Source organism: Aulonocara stuartgranti, assembly GCF_965226115.1.
Source record: "Aulonocara stuartgranti genome assembly, chromosome: 13".
Lineage (NCBI taxonomy): Eukaryota > Metazoa > Chordata > Actinopteri > Cichliformes > Cichlidae > Aulonocara > Aulonocara stuartgranti.
Genome location: NC_138949.1, coordinates 6,710,956 through 6,729,003, shown reverse-complemented (window position 1 = coordinate 6,729,003; position 18,048 = coordinate 6,710,956). Strand labels below are relative to the sequence as shown.

General features: G+C 42.2%; 1 protein-coding gene and 1 long non-coding RNA gene across 5 annotated transcripts in view; both read left to right on the top strand.

Annotated features, from left to right (window-relative positions):
- Positions 1-18,048, top strand: part of smap1 (small ArfGAP 1) — a 169,952-nt gene that overhangs the window by 69,292 nt on the left and 82,612 nt on the right. The gene's annotated exons all lie outside the window — the stretch shown is intronic.
- LOC309720592 lies at positions 3,497-4,434 on the top strand. Its single transcript, XR_014280539.1, has 2 exons — positions 3,497-4,010; positions 4,213-4,434. It is a non-coding gene; the product is annotated as an uncharacterized lncRNA (long non-coding RNA).

The window sequence follows — 18,048 nt, the reverse complement described above, 5'->3', positions numbered from 1 at the left end:
TAATGGAAATATAGACAGTCATGCATACATGCATTTTGTTTCACATACTAGAATTTTAAAGAGTCTTTTGTTAAAATATTGACTCTTTCTGTTTGTCTGAATTTATACGACCCATTTTTATACAGCTTGATTGGGGTTGTCAAAGCCCAACTCAGTCTGTACTTTCTATCCTGCCTGTAGGCGCTAATTAAACTTCAGCACTGATTGGAAGCTGGTCTCAGCATGTAATAGAATAGAATAGAATAGAATTCAACTTTATTGTCATTGCACATGCACAGGTACAGGGCAACGAAATGCAGTTTGCATCCATCCAGAAGTGCTTTAGTGATATAGATATATTACAATATATATTAGCAATAATATAGATATGTGAGTATATTACAGAAATGGGTCTATTATGGTATGTTATAATGTACACGGTATGAAGTATGTTGTGAATATTCTATAACTATAAGTATGTACAGGCTGTAGTGAGTACAAGCTATGTACAGGCTATGAACAGGATATAAATATGAAAAACTATACAGAATCTGGGATATACAGCTATACAGAAATGGGAACTATGCAAGTTGTAAACAGTTGTAGGATTAAAGATTATCGAATGTACAGAATGATTATTTACACAGAGCTATACATTAGTGCAGTTAAGATAAGTGAGGGTGTAGATAGTTTCTACAGAGGCTATATAAAGTGCTAGTGGTTGTGAGTGGTGGTTCAGTCCATGTTATTATTGTGTTTGAGGGTACAGTTGTCCATTGTGGGTGTGTGTATGTTCAGTCCATGAGTTTAACGTGGGTCAGATGTCAGGAGGCAGAGTTCAGGAGTCTGACAGCTGTGGGGAAGAAGCTGTTCCGGTACCTGGTGGTCTTAGTCCGGAGGCTCCTGTGGCGCCTCCCAGAGGGCAGGAGGGTGAAGAGTCCATGTGATGGGTGACTGGGGTCTTTGATGATTTTCCCAGCCCTTTTCAGACACCGCTTCCTGTAGATGTCTTTTATGGCAGGAAGTGGTGCTCCGGCGATGCGCTGGGCAGTTTTCACGACCCTCTGCAACGCCTTCCGGTCCGAGGCAGAGCAGTTCCCGTACCAGACTGTTATACAGTTGGTCAGGATGCTCTTGATGGTGCAGCGATAGAAGTTCACCAGGATGTCTGAGGACAGGTGGTTCTTCCTCAGAGTCCTCAAGAAGAAGAGGCGCTGGTGAGCCTTCTTGACTAGCTTGGAGCAGTTGGTCGTCCAGGTGAGATCCTCGGAGATGTGGACTCCCAGGAACTTGAAGCTGCTCACACGCTCCACAGCCGTCCCCTTAATGTGGATGGGTGGATGTGGGTCAGCATTCCTCCTGTAGTCCACGATGAGCTCCTTGGTCTTCTCGGTGTTAAGCAGCAGGTTGTTTCTGTCGCACCACTCAGCCAGACGATCCACCTCCTCCCTGTAGGCGGCCTCATCGTTGTCACTGATGAGGCCAATCACCGTGGTGTCATCTGCAACTTTAATGATGGTGTTGGAACCATCAGCAGGTCTGCAGTCGTGGGTGAAGAGGGAGTAGAGGAAAGGGCTCATCACACAGCCTTGTGGTACACCGGTGTTCATTGTGATGGTAGATGAGCAGCGGTTATCCAGCCGGACATGTTGGGGGCGGTTGGTCAGGAAGTCCAGTAACCATTTGCAGATGAGGGAACTGATACCCAGGTCTGTCAGTTTCCTGATGAGTTGTGAGGGGTGGATTGTATTGAATGCTGAACTGAAGTCTATAAACAGCATTCTGGTGTAGGTGGTGTTGTTGTCCAGGTGTGAGAGGACAGAGTGCATTGCGATGGAGACTGCATCCTCTGTGCTCCTGTTCCGGCGGTATGCGAATTGGTGGGGGTCCAGGGTGGGGGGGAGACAGGATTTGAAGTGTGCTAGGACCAGTCGCTCTAAGCACTTAGTGATGATGGGGGTGAGTGCTACTGGGCGGTAATCATTGAGGCAAGATGGGTTGGAGTTTTTGGGTATCGGGACGATGGAGGTGGATTTGAAGCAGGCCGGTACCACAGCGTGGGCCAAGGACAGATTGAATATGTCTGTGAGCACTCCTGCAAGCTCCCCAGAACACGCTCTGAGAACACGCCCGGGGATGCCATCAGGGCCTGCAGAGGATGCGGGAGAGGGTTTGGTGGTCCTGTAGTCTGTGATGGTCTGGAGTCCTTGCCACATGCGTCGGGGGTTGGAGTTGGAGAAGTGTTCTTCTACCTTCTTTTTGTAATGGTGTTTGGCTTTTTTGATGCCCTTCTTTAGATTAGCCCTGGCTGTACTGTAGGCGTGTGCATCTCCTGACCTAAAGGCAGTGTTGCGGGCCTTCAGGAGGAGACGAACATCCCGGTTCATCCAAGGCTTCTGGTTGGGGTACATGGTGATCCGTTTCTGGGTGGTGACACTGTCTGTGGTTTTGGAGATGTAATCCAGTACAGATGAGGCGTACTGGTCCAGGTCTGTGTGGGTGAACATATTCCAGTCTGTGTTTTTAAATCTGTCCTGGAGCACTGCGTCTGTCCCCTCTGGCCACACTTTAATTGTCCTCACAGCAGGTTTCACACGTTGGATGAGTGGTGAATACCGAGGTGTGAGGAACAGGGAGAGATGGTCCGATTGTCCAATGTGGGGGAGGGGTGTGGCTTTGTAGGCTCCAGCCAGGTTGGAATACACATGGTCTAAAGTCTTGTCTCCTCTGGTGTGGCAGGAGACATGTTGGTGGAATCTGGGGAGGACTGTCTTTAAGTTGGTGTGGTTGAAGTCGCCAGCAACAATAAAAGCAGCCTCGGGGTGTTTATTCTGGTGTTTGTTAATGGCTGCAGAAAGTTCTTTTTGGTCGCAAATGCGACCAAATTTCTCCATGGTGCGACTAATAAAAAATACTTGGTTGCACCGGTGCGACCAAGTAAAAAAAATACTTGGTCGCACCGGTGCAACCAAGTATTTTCTCGGAAAAAAAGTTTCAGCAACCCTGAAAGTCTCCGTGTGTTCAACAACAGGCACACATTATGCCCATGTCGTGTTCTAAACCAATCAGAGATACTCAGAGGCGGGGACCTCTGTGATTGGCCGTGGTCCAGATATTCCTGCAGACCTACTTGTGTTTACGTTTGAAAGTGCGGGCAGATAGAGAAGGGTGAGTAGCCCAGGTCAGAAGTGTATGAAGTTGGTATTGAGAAAATATGAAAAGAACAATTGATAACTTTTTCGTTAAGTTAAGGCCTGATCAGTCCAAAATTCTGAGCCAGCGCTCTGACACGGAGCCATCAACCTCTCCGTTTTTGTCAAACACTGGTCCGGAGACGGCATCAGAAAATGAGCCACATACGATCGACTCCCAGCCGGAGTCCACTGAAAGTAAAAGTGAGAAAATGTATAGATTTCGAATCGAGTGGCTTGACCAGTTTCCCTGGCTAAGATACAGCCAAGCTGACAATATGATGCACTGCATTTATTGTCGCGAGTGTGGAAAGACCATGGCCGGCAACACAGCATTTGTTACTGGTGCTAATACGTTTCGAATTGAAACGCTGAAAAAGCATACAGCATCGAGAAGACACATTATATGCCGCGATAAATGCTCTGCCAAAATGTCCCCGCTCCCCACTGCCTTTCAGCGGCAGGCAGGAGTAAACGGGTCATCGGAGGAGGCCGAGATGATCATTAAGTTTAACATCGCCTACAATATTGCAAAAGAAGAAGTTCCGTTTACTAAGTTCAAGTCAGAAATAACTCTTCACAGGAAAAATGGCTTGGACATAAACCCCACATACAGCAATGATGTTGCGTGCGCCCAGTTTATAGGCGTAATCGCTGACACACTGAAAAAAAAGACGTCAGTGGAAATTGCGAACAGTACATACATGGCCTTCCTGATCGATGGAGACACAGACATCGCCACAAAAGAATGTGTCATTGTGTACGCTCGTATCTTGCAAAAAGGAAGACCAGCGAATATACTGATTGGACACATTGAGGTCCAGCATGCCCATGCCCAAGGTAAGCCATGTCATGTCACGTAGCCTATGTATATGATTAATAATATTACGTCGTGTTACTGAATTAACCATATCTAGCATGTTCTTATCATTGAAAATTAAACATAGCAATAATACATGAATATAGAAACTCAAACTGAAAAAGACTGCATTGTAAACTCTTGATCTGATAAGTAAATGGTATTTTTTTTTAATTTGTTTAGGAATTTATGCTGCCTCAAAGAAAGCATTTGCTGCTCTTGGGGACCAGTGCAGTAACTGGTTGGATAAAATCATTGCTATGGGGGCTGATGGAGCTGCTGTTAATTTGGGCAGCAAAGGGGGTGTCAAGTTAATCATTTTGAAAGGTTGTTAGTTAATCATTTACAAATAAAAAAAAAACGTGAACATGTAAAACTGCGGTGTTAAGTAATGCAGTTTAAAAATTTGGGTACGCCTAACTTTTGTGCTTGTACGCCTAAATTTTGTGCTGGTGCGCCTAAATTTTATTTTTAGGCGCACCAGTGCAACCATGGCAAAAAGTTAGTCTAGAGCCCTGTCTTAGAGCCGGCTCTTTGACGTGAACGACGCGAGCCGGCTCCTTATCGCGAGCCGTCACGTGGGTTTTTTTTTTTCTTTCTCTCAGCCTCTCTCTCGCACTTTTTTTCCGCTTCACTCTGCACGCGAGCCTTGTGCTTTATGCTGGGCAGAGGGGGGAGGGGCGGTAGTTACACTCAGTAGCACAGGAACAGAGCCAGAGAGAGAGAAAGAGAGGCAGGGACAACAACATTAGAAAGGTATAGTAATCATCCACAACTATTTTCAGTTGCAGATGATAAAGGATTGAGAAAGTTTATTCATGCAGGTCCATATGACAGAGAATATGCATGTTCTTTTAGTTTTCATATTATAATTTCCCCATGGGGATCAATAAAGTATCCATTATTATTATTATTATCATTATTATTATTATTATTATTATTATTATTATAATTTATATTTAATTGTGTTGTGGTTTGCAGTGTTTTGTGTTCTTTTCACTTTACATTTGTGAAAGGAAAAAGCTGAAATTTAAATAGTTAAAACTTGAAATGTGAATAGTTGATTTTTGTATTATATGATTTATTTATTACATTTTATGTGGAGTGAATAAATAAAAGTATATTTACGGTGGCCCCTAGAGACAAAGCACATACAAACTTCAAATCACGTACGAACTCTGAAGCATGTACAAACTCCAAAACACGTAAAAATACGTACAAACTCCAAAACACGTAAAAACACGTACAAACTCCGAAGCACGTAAAAACTCAGAAGCATATAAAAACTCAAAACACGTACAAAAGACAACAGAAGTGCTCCAGGATGCTGGGCGCAGTGTTGAGCCTTTGTTATCTTGTGGCTACACAAGCCAGCAAGTACCAACGACCGGATTTGGTGTGTGGTAATAACAGGTAAATGAACTTTTTTTTTAAATTATTTGAATATATATATGAGTGCCTGTGTATAAATACACAAACAATACACACATGCTTTCAATTGTGTAATTTAAGTGATCTAGTAGCTCTGCTTTGGAAGTTCAGTTCATGCTAGAAATGTGTTTTGGAGTTTGTACGTGTTTTGTCTCTAGGGGCCACCGCATATATTTATATATAAACATATATAAATAAAACCACTTGTTTTTATGTTAGTAATTCCTTTTGTGCATAATTTTATATTATTGTTAATAATAAATTAATTAAAGCAACAAAACAACCTGAAGAGCCGGTTCGGAGCCGAAAGAGCCGGCTCTTTTTAGTGAGCCGAACCGAAAGAGCCGGATCTCTAAAAAGAGCCGGAAATCCCATCACTACCGCCCAGCCGGGGAGAGTGGGCAGCCTCCGGTGTTCTGGAGATCTCTGGGATGAGTCGGAGATCGGCGATAAAACTGTTGGAGTTGTGAGTCCAGATGTCCAGAAGCTCTTGTCTGCTGTAGGTCAGCAACGCACAGCAATTCTGGACGAATAATCCGGTTAAAAGTAGATAAAAAACCGCTAAATAGCAGATTCTGGAGAGACACTGAGCCTCGCGTTGTTCACGCGCCGCCGTTTATCCACTTGTCGTCACACAGATCAAAGGTTGAAGAAACACAGTAAAAATATGATTCTTGGCTGATGAGAATTAGAATAATGTATAGGTGGTGATAAGGGCAAAAGATGGTCTGAAGACTGGTTTCATGTTTTTTTTCATGGTTCAATGGTTTATCAGTGGACTGTCACATTACTGATGTCTTTGAAACTAGGATTAGTTGATTGTTTCAGCTAATCACAGTCAAATAACTGACATTGTGTTCTGCAAAACCTCTCAGGGGGGCGGTTCGGACATTTATCTGTCTAATTGTAATTGAATGCAAACTATTAGTCACCTTTCACTTTACGCTTATGTACTCTTCTTTTTTTTTTTAATTAATAAAGTCCTGCTTATATAGTAGACTCATCCAGTTGGTGTTGCTTTCTAAAAAAGCAACCTTGGTTGGTAATATAAAATATGGTAAAATCAACCTACTTCATTTACAATGATACAGGGAGAAACGTTAGTGTCTGCTACCACTATGATGTTGAGATGAGCCAAGTGGTTTCAGCTGGGATGATACCTTAAAGCAGTGTTTCCCAACCAAAGTGCCGCAGGACATAGGTGTGCCATGAGAAATGATCAGGTGTGCCGTGGAAGATTATCTGGTTTCACCTGATTGGTACTCTAAGCCAGTGTTTCCCAACCATATTTCACATTAGGTAGTTGTACTGCCCTCTATTGGAAGAGAATGTAATTGTTCTGCCTGTTACTCATGCAGATCGCTTACAGTACTAGTCAGGTGGAACCAGATAATCTTCCACGGCACACCTGATCATTTCTCATGGCACACCTATGTCCCGCGGTACAGTAGTTGGAAAACACTGCTCTAAGCGATGGGGGTGAGTAACGGGCAGAACAATTACAATTAAAGGTTGGGAAACACTGGCTTAAAGAATAACATTTAGGTTAATTTCAGAATTTTTGTTTACAGATTATTAAAAGCTCATCTGTTTGCTTTGGATGTGTCTATTTTCTGTGCCTTTTTCCTACATGTACAGTGGGGCAAAAAAGTATTTAGTCAGCCACCGATTGTGCAAGTTCCCCACCTAAAATGATGACAGAGGTCAGTAATTTGCACCAGAGGTACACTTCAACTGTGAGAGACAGAATGTGAAAAAAAAAAATCCATGAATCCACATGGTAGGATTTGTAAAGAATTTATTGGTAAATCAGGGTGGAAAATAAGTATTTGGTCAATAACAAAAATACAACTCAATACTTTGTAACATAACCTTTGTTGGCAATAACAGAGGTCAAACGTTTACTATAGGTCTTTACCAGGTTTGCACACACAGTAGCTGGTATTTTGGCCCATTCCTCCATGCAGATCTTCTCGAGACCAGTGATGTTTTGGGGCTGTCGCCGAGCAACACGGACTTTCAACTCCCGCCACAGATTTTCTATGGGGTTGAGGTCTGGAGACTGGCTAGGCCACTCCAGGACTTTCAAATGCTTCTTACGGAGCCACTCCTTTGTTGCCCGGGCGGTGTGTTTTGGATCATTGTCATGTTGGAAGACCCAGCCTCGTTTCATCTTCAAAGTTCTCACTGATGGAAGGAGGTTTTGGCTCAAAATCTCACGATACATGGCCCCATTCATTCTGTCCTTAACACGGATCAGTCGTCCTGTCCCCTTGGCAGAAAAACAGCCCCATAGCATGATGTTTCCACCCTCATGCTTCACAGTAGGTATGGTGTTCTTGGGATGCAACTCAGTATTCTTCTTCCTCCAAACACGACGAGTTGAGTTTATACCAAAAAGTTCTACTTTGGTTTCATCTGACCACATGACATTCTCCCAATCCTCTGCTGTATCATCCATGTGCTCTCTGGCAAACTTCAGACGGGCCTGGACATGCACTGGCTTCAGCAGCAGAACACGTCTGGCACTGCGGGATTTGATTCCCTGCCGTTGTAGTGTGTTACTGATGGTGACCTTTGTTACTTTGGTCCCAGCTCTCTGCAGGTCATTCACCAGGTCCCCCCGTGTGGTTCTGGGATCTTTGCTCACCGTTCTCATGATCATTTTGACCCCACGGGATGAGATCTTGCGTGGAGCCCCAGATGGAGGGAGATTATCAGTGGTCTTGTATGTCTTCCATTTTCTGATGATTGCTCCCACAGTTGATTTTTTCACACCAAGCTGCTTGCCTATTGTAGATTCACTCTTCCCAGTCTGGTGCAGGTCTACAATACTTTTCCTGGTGTCCTTCGAAAGCTCTTTGGTCTTGGCCATGGCGGAGTTTGGAGTCTGACTGTTTGAGGCTGTGGACAGGTGTCTTTTAAACAGATGATGAGTTCAAACAGGTGCCATTCATACAGGTAACGAGTGGGGGACAGAAAAGCTTCTTACAGAAGACGTTACAGGTCTGTGAGAGCCAGAGATTTTCCTTGTTTGAGGTGACCAAATACTTATTTTCCACCCTAATTTACGAATAAATTCTTTACAAATCCTACCATGTGAATTCATGGATTTTTTTTTTTTTTTCACATTCTGTCTCTCACAGTTGAAGTGTACCTCTGGTGCAAATTACTGACCTCTGTCATCATTTTAAGTGGGGGAACTTGCACAATCGGTGGCTGACTAAATACTTTTTTGCCCCACTGTAACTGTGCTGCGTATATATCAGCCTAAAAATATCTTTGTAGCTTTCCACACATTGAAATAACAACACTTTAAATCAACGTGCAATCAGAACATGCTTGGATAGAGAGTCTGTAAAGCTTTGCTTGAAACTTGCTGGCTTAAATCTTATTTGAAATTGGATTTATAAAGTAAAGTTTCTATCGCGCTTACTGTGATGCTGTTGTTTGACACATTATGATTTATTCAAAAGCATGAAGTCTCACTATTTCAACTGTAAACCGCATCAGTGTCATGAATCCTTGGTACACATCCAGCAAAGATAAAAGCACTGCAAATACTCTTTTGTTAACCACAGCTGTTAAGTAACTCATTTAGGCCACAGCGCTGATTTCATGTTAGAAACAATACACAATACAGAGCTCAACTCACCCATTCTGACACCAAGAGGTCCTAACACGTTGCCTGAACAGTTTTGTTCATAAATAACCGGACGGTGGAGGAGGCAGTGTTATGGGCATGCGTGGCTGCTAATGAGCTGTTCTGTTGGCAGTAGCCACCATGTATGAGATGATGTGCTTTGCTTCTGATCATGAGCCATTTATTTCCATCAACCTGTTAGGAGTTATTCTGGGTTTCATCTGGAAAAAGAATTTTTTTTCCCAGAACTGGGCAGGTTCTTTAAGACGACTCTCTGGCCTCGTTGTTCTTGAGCATTACCAGTAGTTTGGATCTTGCTGTAAACTTTCTATATTTCAAATCATGACGGCTTCTATTGAATATTGCAAAAGCAACCCAAGAGCTTCTCAGGGCAAAGAAAAGGAGCATGTTCAATGGCGTAGTCAGTGACCTGATCTCAACCCACTAGAACGTGCTTTTCAGTTACTGAAGATAAAACTGAATACAAAGTAACACACAAACAAACAGCAACTCAAAGCAGCTGCAGTAAAGGCCTGGCAGAGCATCTCAAAGGAGCAAACGCAACATTTGGTTCTGAACTTCAGACGGTCTTTGACTGAAAAGGATTTTCTTGAAAACAATGCTTCCATTTAACGTTATCTTAGTTTGTCCAATTAGTTGGACATCTGAAAATCAGGCACTATGTATAAAAATGGCTGTAAAAAAAAAAAAAAGAAAAAACTTCCTACACAGTTAATGCAATAGTTTTGTTAAACAACTTTAATTGAAGCTGAAAGTCGACACTTCAGTCACATCTTGATTGTTTGATCTCAAATCCACTGGTGGTGTTCAGAGTCAACATTATGGATCTAACTGGATGTGCAAGATGAGAGTGAGGCTGGTCTTTGGTGTCTTTTGGTGTTGTGTTAAGTCTTAAATGCCAAAGGACACCTTGTGTGCATCTCTGAGACAGCCAGCATCTTTGACAAAAACAATATTTGATGCCCTTGCAGGGAGGACAGGCTCTGTCAGGCACTAAAGAGAAAGGACGTAGTGTGTGCCGCTTGCACAGTCTCCTAAACACAAAGTGGTTTTTAAGCAAGCAGTGACTCCATTACCTCCTCAGTTGTTTTCACACACTCCTCCCCTCCATTCATCTCCATCTCTCCTTCATTTGTCCCCCTTTGTCTTTCCTCTCTCTCTCTGTCTCTCTCTGTCTCTCTCTGTCTCTCTCTCTGTCTCTCTCTCTCTCTGTCTCTCTCTCTGTCTCTCTCTCTCTCTGTCTCTCTCTGTCTCTGTCTCTCTCTCTGTCTCTCTCTCTCTGTCTGTCTCTCTACAAACACTAAATCACTGTCGTCCCGTTGGACTGCTGGTGTATGTTGTCTCTTTCTTTCAGCCCATGAATAAATTATCAAGGAGAACAAGGGGCTGCTTTCCTTCATGGAAAACACTGGCGCTTGCCTTTGCGTGTGTGTGTGTGTGTGTGTGTGTGTGTTGATGTATATGTGTGTATCTTTGTTCATTCAGTGGAGGGATTTGGGGAGTGTGTTATCGCTAGGTGCTCAGTACATCTGGACTGAGTTGGACTCTCAAAGGTTCCTGAGATTGAATGTGACACACACACACACACACACACACACACACACACACACACACACACACACACACACACACAGTCAGCAGCAATTGCAGCAGCTAAAGCATATCTGTGGTCGATTGGAGTTAGTTTGAGCGGATGGTGTGAAGGGCAGCCAAAGGAGCAGCCTTCTGTGACTAATAACATGACGCACACTCTCTCACACACATGCGCACACACACAAACCGTGCACCACACACATAGAACACATTCTCTCTGAAGTCAAAGGATCGATAGCGTAGCCGCAAGGAGGCTAATCAATAGGCCGGATTTGCGCTGCTGGAGGAAGAGAATCAAGTCTGTTTTCCCAAGAAAACTCACGCACATGGGACAGATGCAGTTATGAGCGCACATTCTCCCTCCTCCACGATAAATGCATAGATGCACCGATACACCAACGAGCTTCTCCTCCAATTCCTCACATGTACGGCCACACACGCTAACGCATCTCCCCTGGTGTGGTGCCGTGCAGCTTATGCACCACTGAGACAGTTGTAACGCAGTCTACCTGTAAACAGAGAGAGCCATGTCCGCTGAGCTGGTTGGCATTTACAGAGCCTACGGCTGTCAGATATATCATACACCAGATTTATTTTCAGCCAGAGATTTGTGTAAATGCCTTGTGGACGTGTGCGATGGAGATTGCACATAACCTCTTCATTTTGACAAAAAAAGAAAAAAAATTAGAGGAACAAGTGACTGAGAAGTTTGCATGTGGCTGCCTTTAAATATGAGTAGTATCATTTTTCTTGTTATTAGCAGCACAATAATCAAATTCAGTTGGGGTTTTTTTAAGTTAAATATCTTGAATTAAGAGTTGTTCCTCTAATAGTATTAGGAAAATAAAATAGTATTTTGTATTATGATGTTTATATTGTTCAGTCCTAAAGTTTATTCTTTGAGGTTGGAGTCGGTTTTGGATGAGGTACAGGCAGGTGATTCCATGTGAAGCCTCTTACTATCTGCTGCTGGCAGAATATAGTCTAACATTTAGAAAGCTAGATCTGTCTAAATGCTCTGAAGCAGTGTCCTAATTGCTCTCCATATGTGGTACAGACATATAGGTGAAAATGTTGTAGTTACCTTCTATACTTTATTCTCTATGAATAGCTCTACCTGTAAATGTTCAGTTTTATTCATGTGCAGGAAGTATGACTTTTCCTGGATGATTGAAGTTCAACCACGGTTTTGCATTATTCGGGTATTTGAAAACGCTTCTGAATATTAAGGCGAATGTTTCTGCAAGTGTGCATCAGGAGGAAAATATGCACACACTTACAGAAGGCAGACATACTTTAAGGAATAGCGTACACAGATACATCAGGACGGTTTTTCAAGGGATCTGAGGATGTGCTCGGTAGCCTCAGACTTTATTGTACAAAGAGCACTTCACTCATATTTATGGAAACATGTTGGATGGTATTTAAGTGTTTCATCAGTGGAGATATGCGATAGATTCAACAGACGAGCTTTTGAAAACTCGTAGTTGGGTGACAATTATAATTTTTTTCATTCAGTACAATCTCAATAATAATCGCAAAACATAGAGACTCTGGGTTTATACGACATTCACACAAATAAACTTCATCAGTATTTCAACCGCGTCATTCATGCAGATGCACACAATAACAGTGCCGTTTATAATGAATTCACAAATCTGACAGTCGGAGACAAAGGCTGTTTAAAACGTCAGTATCAAAGAAATGTATCCTCTAACATAATAGTAGCAAATGCAGACAGTGTTTTTTTTTTACTTAGTTTTTAGCTTTAATTTGTCAACCTGCTTCATTAAACAGACAAGAATTGTGTTTGTGTGCTTATTGATGAAGTCACCAACGACAGCGTTCGAAAAACACAGTACGGTAAAATATGTGTTGAACGTGTCACCAAAGTAAATATAATTCTAAAGATGCCGCTGACATGAAATTCTCACCATATGTCAATATCAACCCATCCAATCCACACATGCAAAAAAAATCAAAGCATAGATGTCCATAAATTAATTAATAATGAGAAATGAAGTATTGAACACATGAAGAAAGGGAGGTGCAAAAAGTCATGGAAAGTAGTGACACCAGCTGAAATCTGCCTGTAATTAGAAAGCAGTCCTGCCACTTAGTGCACATTAATATCAGCTGTTTCAGTCCCAACAGATGACCTATAAAGCAGCTGTGTGCCCAGCTGTTGAGTGTGTGTGTGTGTGTGTGTTCCCTAAATCTAACAGAATCTAACTTGATGCTGGCTGTCACTTTCTCAAAACCACAGCCTAACAAGATTCTCGATGCTCTGGAAGCTCTCCTGTTTAGTGACAAATCAGATTCACTTCTCCAAATACCTGAAGATACCTTGTTTAAATTGGACTTTCTGTGTGTGTGTGTGTGTGTGTGTGTGTGTGTGTGTGTGTGTGTGTGTGTTGCCAGGGTTGTGATTTGATTAGGTATTCTTTCCCTGAACAGCGCCGTCATGCATCAACCGTCAGACCACACCGTGACCTTCCTCAAGCGCTCCAGTGTGTGTTGTTTTGTTTGTGTCTCTGTGGATGCATATATTTTGAGTGTGTGTGCGCCCTGGGCTTGGTTTGTGTGAGTTTTGCGTGCTTGCACATCAGTATGCATTACTTGAATTTGTTTGTTTTTGCCTTTATCTATAAGAGTGTGTGTGTTTGTGTGTTTAATCACGTGAGTGTGTTAAATGCAATGGTATCTCCATGACTGTCAGATAAATGTAACTGGGTGGAAGAGGTGCGTGTGTGGCAGCTTAAGATCTTCACTGTGTGACAAAACCTTTTTGTGTGTGTGTGTGTGTGTGTGTGTGTGTGTGTGTGTGTGTGTGTGTGTGAGAGAGAGAGAGAGAGTGTGAGTGTGCGCCTTCGTGCCACCAGCTGAGTGACAGATCGTGTTGAATGGTGCGGAACTGCAGCAGCCGAGCACACTTCACAGCCACTGACTTACTGCGGTGCCACTCAGACACACTCTCTCTCACTCACACACACACACACACACACACACACACACACACACGGACTTTGTTATGTGTCTCCGGGTAGAGATAGCAGACTGCTGACTTTATGATATGGATGCCTCCGTCTGTGTTGATAATGCATTTTCAACACACTTCTCCTCACTCCACTTCTAAGGACATAATTCACGCACACATCTGGCCCTCCTCCTCCACCTCACTACATCTCCTCTTCCTCTTCCTCCCCCAACTGTCCATCTTTTGTTTCTTCCATTACTTTACTCGTCATCAGTCTTCATGTCATCTTTCTCCTCCATCCCCATCTTTCCTTTGTCATCCTCTCTTCCTATCATTTATCTTCCCTTTATATCTTTTCCCCCCTCCAACTTCTCATCCTCTTCATCCTTCCCCACCCTTCACATCCAGTACTCACCTTTCTCCTACTAATTGGCCCTTGCTCCACTCTGCCTGCACGCCTCCCTGTTTTTTCCTGCTCCGCTCTAACCCAATTGACCTCTCTGTCCTCCCTTTCTTTCCCTCCTCTGTCATCTCTGGCTCTCCTTTCCCCCCCCTTTTTTTCCTCCTCTCTTTAATGCAGCTGTCTGTCTTGGGCGTCACTTGTTCATCCCATCATGGCAGCTTTATTATTCTCTTTCATAGCGTTAATAAGGCAGCTGTCAGCCACAAGAAGACAATCCACTCTCAGCAGCATAACTACAGCTACTAATGTTCTCTGCTGCTCCTGATGGTGACATGGCAGTTTCCATCACTAATACAATAAAAGCCACTATTCAAATTAGTAGTTTTCAACATTATGATTAGGGCTGCCACAAACGATTATTTTGATAGTCGACTAGTCACCGATTATTTTTGCGATTAGTCGACTAATCAGATCATCATCCATTGGACGTAAAACTACAGCTTATTGTACCAGCAGCATCTGCTCTTATATAACTATCATTAGCTTACAGCTTTAAGTGTTTAAGGTCTGTGCTAACTAAAAATAAAGACAAGATGATAGTTTATTAAATTTTAATGAAATTTGCAGATTGTTTCGGTGAAGTTTAATAAACTCCTTGCTATCTAAAATATAACGAAGTATATTCTCGAGCATCTCACACTGGCACTGGCATCCTTGTACATGCAGTGCTGCCATCTTCTGTTTCAGTCCGTTATTACACTCTTAAATCCTGCTATTATTCCTGCGTCTTTTGTGATCTTACAAAGCTTCAAACGACGCGTCGACTATTAAATCAGTCGTCGACGATTTTGATAGTCGACGTAATCGTGGCAGCCCTAATTATGATGCAGTACAATACGCACTACTCTGCCATCTTGGGTTTTCTTTTTCTTTTTTGTCCCCTTGAATCGTTCATTTGCACATAGAAAGTCGTTCTTGACCTTGCTGCTGGTGACTTCATACCAAACACTATAGCATAATGATTGGGTTATATTTGTAAATAAAATTCTTTCAAAATTCAGGGCCTGCATCCTGTGTAGTTGCATCTTTGCTTTCACTGCTTCTTGCCGGCTACGCTGCATACTGCCGTGTCGTACGCCTCCTCGTGTTTATTCTTCCTCGTTCTGTTATTCGTCCTCTGTTTCTCATCCCTTGGATTTGTCTTCTTTATTTCTCCTTCACTTGCTCGCTTCCACTCCCGCTTTCCCCACCAACCGATTTCCCGCCTTCATCTCGTCCCACTCGTCTCCTTCCACACTATTTGCTTTTCCTCTCGCTCTCTTTAGTGCTGTTTTGTTCTTTGTTTGCTCCATCACCTCAATCTGCCTCTTCTCTTAGGATAAGACATTTGTTTCATCTGCTTCTCCTACGTGTGAAAGAGGACAGTAGACTGTCTGCTGTAAAGTGGCTGAATGCACTCTCAGCGGGTCATCGGCCTGTGTGGAGTCTCAAATTCATGAATGCAACTGAATTAGTTTTTTTACCCTTCAGCCTGAAATGTTGGTTCACTTTGTGAATATGAAAATTTGAGAAAGATGTCACCTAGGGGTTTCAAATTGATACCACATGTGCATCTTTTAAAAATCTCAGACATCTTTTAATATCATTTACTTTGACCTCAAGGTCAAGGTCAGAGGCCTAGTTTTGAACATGATAAGTCGAGAAAGATGACGTGTAGTGTGACAAATATGCAAAAGAAATCAGGCAAATACTTTTTCGTTGCACTGTATGTAAAGAATAATCTGTGTTAGATATTTAGGACCACGATCCATGGGCAGACATGGGGACGCACTGTTTCAAGTAGTGGCTGTTGCTCATGAGAGTAGCAGGTCATCTACCAACCTGAAGGTCGTCGGTTTGATCTCTGGCTGCTCCTGTCATGTTAAAGTGTCCTCGGGCAAGATATTAGCCCCAAGTTACTCTCGGATGTGTTCATCTGAGTATGAATATTTGATAGAAAACACTTTGATGTAGGAAAAGAAAGTGCTTGTATGAATGGGGGCTCAAGTAGAGTAGACGAGTGCTACACAAGAATGAGTCCACTCTTTTTTTTTTTAAAGTAAAATAAATAAATTAAAGGAAGAAAAGATTTGCTCCCAAAAAGCCACTGACAGCAAACATATGCTCACTTACATGCACACTAGTAAACATTTACAGCTGTGTTTGTGCTCTTACACAGATGGGTTCAGTAGGTTTAAAATGCTGCTTGGAGCCAAACACCCTCCACATGAGTAGTAGAGTTTTGAGCCGTGCTCCTCGAGCAGTTAAACCAGTGTAGGCAAAGGGTGTGTTTTGCATATTTAATTGTCTGCACTTATTTCCCAATATTCATTTAATCTGTTCCAAAATATGTAGTAGTTCTGATGAAACTTGATGATTTAACTTTCTGTTTAAGGCATTGTTCAGTGGGATAATAATCTCCATAGCATTTTAATTTCAAACTAAACTAAACTATATCGTGTGCCCTTTTAATATAATTGCGAACACCACATTATTCGCACATTATTGCATTGTTATTCAGCGGCCCCGACAGCAGCGCCCTTTTTTCTGTCTTGCACGTTGTTTGACCTGTTGTGCTGAAGATGGTAGACATCCATAAATACTAAAGGTCATGCCTCTGTGTGCATGTACAATCTGCTGTTTTCCCTTTGAGATGTCAGCCTGTGCTGTCCACTTAATATAAGCTCAGCGTAGAAGCGGAAATGCCAGGTATGCTTTCCAACTCCTGCTTATCGCCTCATCAAGCACTTTCTATAACAGCATTATTTCACGCTTTGATGTAATTTGAACGCGGCATGTACCTGGAGAATGTTAACTCCAGTTTCAGGCAACGAGTGAATGAATATTCATACACAGTCTCAGGCAGTTCGTTCCCAGATCATGTCCAGGTCTTTGCCTTATACATTTTGTCTCCTTTTGCACTTGCTGTCATTGGTGTTTATATAATATATATATTATAAAAATATTATAAAGTATAATATATCTATATTTTATATTTGAAATTATATACATATGCACTATATTATATTAAATAAGATATATGTTACAGTGAAGTAGTGAGCCGACCTTCATTTCTTTATATTTTGTTAGATATGGTTCTGGAATGATTCTCTTCTTGGGATGTTTCTGCCTTTTGTTCTGTTGTCGTCAAAATGAATCAACACTGCTTCAATAATGTTGACGTCAGGCTCTGAGGAGCATTAGCAGTGTGTTGTAGACATAACTGCTGGAAAAATCAAGCTTTTGACAATCAGATGCTTTCCAAATCGTATTGCACGGTAGCTCAAAATCTGGTGGCACTGTTCTGCGTTCATAATTACATGAGTTTTGAGCAGGTTCCCACACCACTGACTGTCTCCCCAAACCACGACAGAGCCTCCAGCATGCTTTCACAGACGAGTGTGTAGACTCTCCTGACCACCTTCATACATATTTAAAGATTTGTGTGAAAAATTTTACATTTTGGATTCATTCATAACCTGTTACCACTGAGCTTCAGTCCAGTTCTTGTGTAATTTGGCATACCTCAGCCTTTTTTGTAGCTTTAACTGAAGAAATGGGAAAAAATTGTGTTTTTGGCAACAGCTGCTAGTAACACAGTGCCTAAAGATACAGTTCAAAGTGGGTTCTCGGCTACGTTTTCTGTTATGTGTAGACGCAACACTTCACTGGGTCAGTGTTGAGTGGCTCACAGTAAATAAATTAATAATAATAATAATAATAATAATAATTCCTCTCAAATGGACTGGACTGAAAATTTGAAAAAAACGTTTTTGGTCTTTAATAATTGTTCAAAACCACTTGAAAAAATTACAAGAAATTCTGGTTGTTTGGATACTTAATACAGTCCCGATAAAAGTTTAAGACCAATTAAAAAATGGCAAAAATATCATATTTTGCATGGTTGGATCT